Below are 5,725 nucleotides of genomic sequence, written 5' to 3' on the forward strand. Positions count from 1 at the left end.
GAAAAGGAGTACTCAAAGATGACTTTGATTTGAACAACTGGGTGGATAGGGGTTGTTACTAACATAGGGAAGACAGAGAAGGAACTGGTTTTGTGGGGGGAAATCAATTTTTTTCTTTGTATGCATTTAGGGTGAGATGCTAATTGGCCATCCCAGTGGAGAGGAAGCAGCAGTCCTCATAAAGTCTCATAAAGTGGCAAGCCCTTCCACGCTCTGGGACAGTGAGGGAGAGAGCTGGGGTAGAAAAGGCAATGCTGGCTGTGGAATGGGAAATGGCCTGGAGGAGGGATGTGTCTGGAGGTGGGGGGACCATCCTGGTCTGTCATGTCAATCCAGGTGGGAGGGGGCAGGGGGCATGAATCCGTCTGACATCTATCTGCACTTTAGTTTTGTCTCCTCATGCAATAGACTGCCTCATAACTCCATCTCAGGGTTGGCTACCCCAGCACAGATGGGTGTCTTGGTTAGACAACAACACAGCTGTTGTGTAGGGTGCTCTTGGCCTGCGTCCATCTCTGTACTAAGGGTTTCTAATACTTTATCTCATTAATCAGCACTAAGATGCTATGAGGTACAACTCCTCTACTTATGCATAAATGTAGTTGCTACTGCTGTATTGTTTAATATATATATATATATATATATATATATATATATATATATATGGATTTCAGAGAGGAAGGGAGAGGGAGAGAGGGGTAGAAACACCAATGATGAGAGAGAATCATTGATTGACTACCTCCTGCATGCCTTCTACTGGGGATTGAGCTGGTAACCCGGGCATGTGCCCTGACTGGGAATTGAACTGTGACCTCCTGATTCATAGGTTGATGCTCAACCACTGAGCCACACTGGCCGGGCTATCCTTATTTTAAATGTAGCACATCTTTATCTAGTCTTCCTGGGGTATTCAATTTAGCTTTCAGAAAAACAAGAAGTCTTTGTTTTGCATTTATGGTTAATCAGCTTGTTTAATATTTAATTAAATTATGTAATTACAATAGTGAGTGCAATATGTATAAACAGATTTTGGAATAAACACAATGCACTCTTGCAAAATGCATGAGCTACCAGGAGAGAGAGGACTTCCTACTCAGTCCCACACCACCCTCCAGCCTTCAGAGCATCTGTAGAGAGGACTGGCATGTTGGTTAATGTGTCAAGTAGGTTAAATAAAATTCAATTAAAAGTGGTCCTACTAATAGAAATACACACACAATTCATATTTGCATGTGCCAGACACTTGAAGTGAATGCAATACTTGTTTGGAAATGATTTTGCTTTTCTGATGATTTTTTCTTCTGGCTCAACCTTTTCCAAAGACTGGTTCTGATTTGAACTGGTTCAGTAGGATTTTAAAAACAACCACTTTGATTGTAAAAAAAAAAAAAAAAAGTTAATACTTGGGTTGGGTACAGAGTTTAGCCAACTAGTGTGTTCATTTTGGTTTGTGAGTCATATTATCTGGGTCCACATTATTCATAGTCAGAAATGATTCAAAACCAATGTTTTTTTCTTCTAGTCTAAAAGTACCTCAGGCCTCTTTTGTCCTGATATATCATTGTTCTAAGCAATCCTGAAGTGACATTTATTGGGGACCAAAAAAGATGAACAGGAAGAGACTGACATGAAAACCCACTGTCTTGATTCTGACACTGAAGGTGGTCTTGGTTTTCTCTTCCCTTACATGGTATGAGTCTTGGCTAAACATATTTTGAGCTCTCTGAAAGTTGGTTATCTTAGGAACTGAAGACATCAGTATTTCTGGTTTAGTCACAAAGAAGTCATGGAGCATTCTCTTCGAAACCTAAGGACAATTCCTTGGGTACTAGGTAGTGGAGGTCTGAGAACCACTCAACCATGGCCTTCCCCTTCTCCCCAGACCGAGGACTAAATCTGCCATTCAAAATGGAAATGTAATCAGTGGCACATACAGGGCACTGTGTGGTTTGCATGGCTCCTTTTGCTAGGAGCTTTCTTTCTACTATCTTGTTTGTGCCATTTCAAGAAGTCAAAACCCCCTTCTAGCATGAATCAGGTGGTACTGGATGAAACTTGAAGACCTCATATGAACTCATGTCTAATTTAATATAGATTCAAATGGATCTGTCTGTATCTGTACTTACATCTCTATCTACATCTACACCTATATCTATGTCATCTGTCTAAATATATGTACAAATATAGACATTTGATACATGTCTTAGTATATACACCTATATTTCCTAGTTCTGTCCACTAAGTGGGCCTAGAACAGGGGTGGGCAAACTTTTTGACTCAAGGGTCACAATGGGTTCTTAAACTGGACCGGAGGGCCGGAACAAAAGCATGGATGGAGTGTTTGTGTGAACTAATATAAATTCAAAGTAAACATCATTACATAAAAGGGTACGGTCTTTTATTTTTTTAGTTTTATTCATTTCAAACAGATCCGGCCCGCGGGCCGTAGTTTGCCCATGGCTGGCCTAGAAGCTATGACACTCCAGTAGCCATGAGCACACCCAGTATCCAGATCTTGGTTTCTAATACCATCCTATCTAATAAAGAGGGAATATGCTAATTGACCCTCATGCCAGCACAAATATGGCGGTGCCCACAGCCAATAAGGAGGGAATATGCTAATTGACTGCCATGCCCACAGCTACAAAGATGGCGGTGCCCAGTCCCCTCAGCCCTACCGGAGTGGCAGGCCTGGCCACTCTGCATGCCTACCTCTGGAGTTCCCCAGTCCCCTCAGCCCCCCAGCCCCCCAGGGCCGGCCTGAGGCGCAGGCAAGCCTCAGATGGCGGCTGCCCAGCCACCCAGGGCTGCCTGAGGCTCAGGTAACCAGGACTGACCAAGACTTGCACTGCTGGCAGTGGCAGCAGCAGAGGTGTGATGGGGGGTCGCCTTCCCCTGATCACCGGGTTGCCTCCTGCCCCTGAGGGTTCCCGGACTGTGAGAGGGGGCAGGCCAGGCTGAGGGGACCCCCCCCCCCCCAGTGCATGAATTTTCATGCATCGGGCCTCTAGTTATCCAATAAAAGGAACCAGGGCACTGTGGACAAATGGCAGATTGTAGGACTTGGGAAGAGAATATGCAAGATGGACCTGGAACATCTTGTAGTGCCAGAAATTAAAGAAATACACAAAAGCCAAGTGAAGGGGTCTATTGAAGGGGCATAGGAACCAACTGTAAGAGCTACCAATAGACAAAGCTGGAACAATTTGAGCAACAAAGTAAATAATATAGTATTGGATTAAATCCAAAGTACAAAATCTATACTGATATAAATAAATTATTGAGTAGATGAATAAAGGAAGAACAGGCAAACCTCCTATACAGAAGAATCCAAAATAATTTATGTAAAATTCTCCACTCACAGAAGTGGACCATACCTCCCTAACTCTGAAGTGTGGGCAGTACACAGTGACTTCCTTTTAATGAGTACAGTGGAGATACCTGACCAACACTGCCTGAGCCAGGTGATCAACATCGTGTTAACAGCATGTCCCCTTGATATGATGGGAATGGCACTTCACCTCTGTGATCTTCCTCCCCAAAACCCATAGCCCCAGTCTAACCATGAGAAAAGCATCGTACAGATCCAGCCTAAAGGACAGTCCACAGAAAACTTGCCCAGGTCAACAAAATCAAAGGAAAGCCTATGAAAGTGTTACAGTCCAGAGGAGCCTAAAGAGACATTACAACTAAATGTAATGTGATATTCTCATGGGAACCTGGGACAGAAAAACAACATTAAGTAAAAACTAGGGAAATGCAAATAAAGTGTGGGCTTTACTCAGTTATAATCTATCAGTAGTTCATAAGTCATGACAAATGTACCATATTAATGTTAGGGAAACTGGGAGTAGGGTATATGGGAAACTCTCATTACAACTTTTCTATAAATCTAAAATTTACAGAAATAAGACAAAAAAAAAAATAGAAGTTTATTTTGAAATATTCTCCCTGGCCACTTCTTTTGTTTCTCCTGATCCTGTGTCTCCCACATTCTGGTCTGCACCCTATGGCCTGGTCACGCAAGAAATTGCAGTGGCATAAACATGCAGCCTGGACCTCTCTCTGATCTCTCTAAATTGAACATGGCAGCTCTCGCTTGTTGATACAGAGAGCTGAATACCACATCTAGTTTTATGGCACCCTCATTTCTTGGCTTATCTAGATTCTGGGAGCTTATCTGAGGCATTTTTATTGGCTGTAATGTGGTGTGAGACAGTTTGTTTGCAGCCTGGAGGAATCCTGTGCATTGGTGTCTTGCTGTTGGAGAAGCCAGACCCCATCTGCAGGGCAGAGACACATTACATTGTTCATTATATTGAGAACATGAATGTGAACATAACTTCTTAATTTGTTAATCACCGTGGTATAGCCACTAGAAAGACACACCATGACATGTATTCCTATACTGAGTGTTTGGACTATCTGCTGTATGTTGTTGATTACGCACCCAGAGTGATTTCCCAAAGCCCAGTGTTCCTCACTTAAACGGCGCCATTGCCCCAAGGCCCAGGCCCACACTTGGCAGGCAAAACCATGGCTAATGGGATTCAAGAAAACTCTGGCAGCTGCATTGTTGCCTCCCCAACCCTTCCCTTCCTTTCGCCATATCCATGCCTCAGGAGAAAGGATATCATTGCCTCCTGAACAATTGAGTTCCTTGATGCTTCTGAGCCTCTGCCCAAGCCCTTCTTTCTCTGTTTCTCTGGAGACCTTCTATACTTTCTTCAAAACCCAACACAAGTGTATCCCTTTGAAATGTTCCCAAGTTACCCCAGGCAGAGCTGCCTGTCCCCTCTTCTGCTCATGGGTAGAGAGCTTTACATGCCTGTATTCATGCACTTACAGCATTCTGTTGAATATCGGAGGCATCTGTCTCTATTACTGACCAGGGAATGAACTGCCCAAGGCATGGCCAGTGTTCTACTTACTTATCTTTGTATCCCCAGAGCCCAGCATAGTGATTGGAAGGTAGTAGGGAATTAAACAGGTGAATGAATACAGACCCGTTACTTTGTGTTATTTTTCCAAGAAAAGCAGTTAGTCGTATAATTTCTGAACTCAACCAGCCCTATCACTTGCAAATGAATTTAGCCAGGTTATTTAATGTCTCAGTTTCCTCAACTGATAAATAGTAATATTAACCTCATGGGACTATTAAGAAGATTACATATGAAAGTATGCTACTTAGCAGTGCCAGACACAAATACTTATCCAATGAATGATAACTATAATTGTTGGGTCAAAGTGCCCATGTTCTTTTGACAGGCCCCTCTGTGTCTAGCAACATGTAGCCACGTGAGACAAACATCTTGGAACAGAGATGCTATTGGTGCGGAACCAATCCATTTAAGCATCAGCTCATTGACCTTGATCCTATTGGCACTGTGCCCAGCCTAATTGTATTTGAAGATCAGATGGAAGACTCAAGTGGCTCAAATGTCTACAGAAGCAAGAAAACCCATTTAAACCAGGTAACAGATTAGTAGATTTTACCTCTAGTTATATTTCTCATAGGCAAGTCAATTGTTTCCTTGCTGCCGGCCTTGATGACTATCCTTGGTGATTAGTAATAAATAAAACTGTTTGCATTTCCCCAAATATGTTTGAGTTTCACGAGGCACATATTTCTAGGACAAGAGCCAAAATTAATCAACCCAGTCTTAGTAAAAGCAGCTGATGAAAGCATAATCCACAACTTTAATTAACATTGAGGCTTTGAAAT

The sequence above is a fragment of the Myotis myotis genome, unplaced genomic scaffold (genome assembly GCF_014108235.1).
Source record: "Myotis myotis isolate mMyoMyo1 unplaced genomic scaffold, mMyoMyo1.p scaffold_m19_p_16, whole genome shotgun sequence".
NCBI classification, from domain to species: Eukaryota; Metazoa; Chordata; class Mammalia; order Chiroptera; family Vespertilionidae; genus Myotis; species Myotis myotis.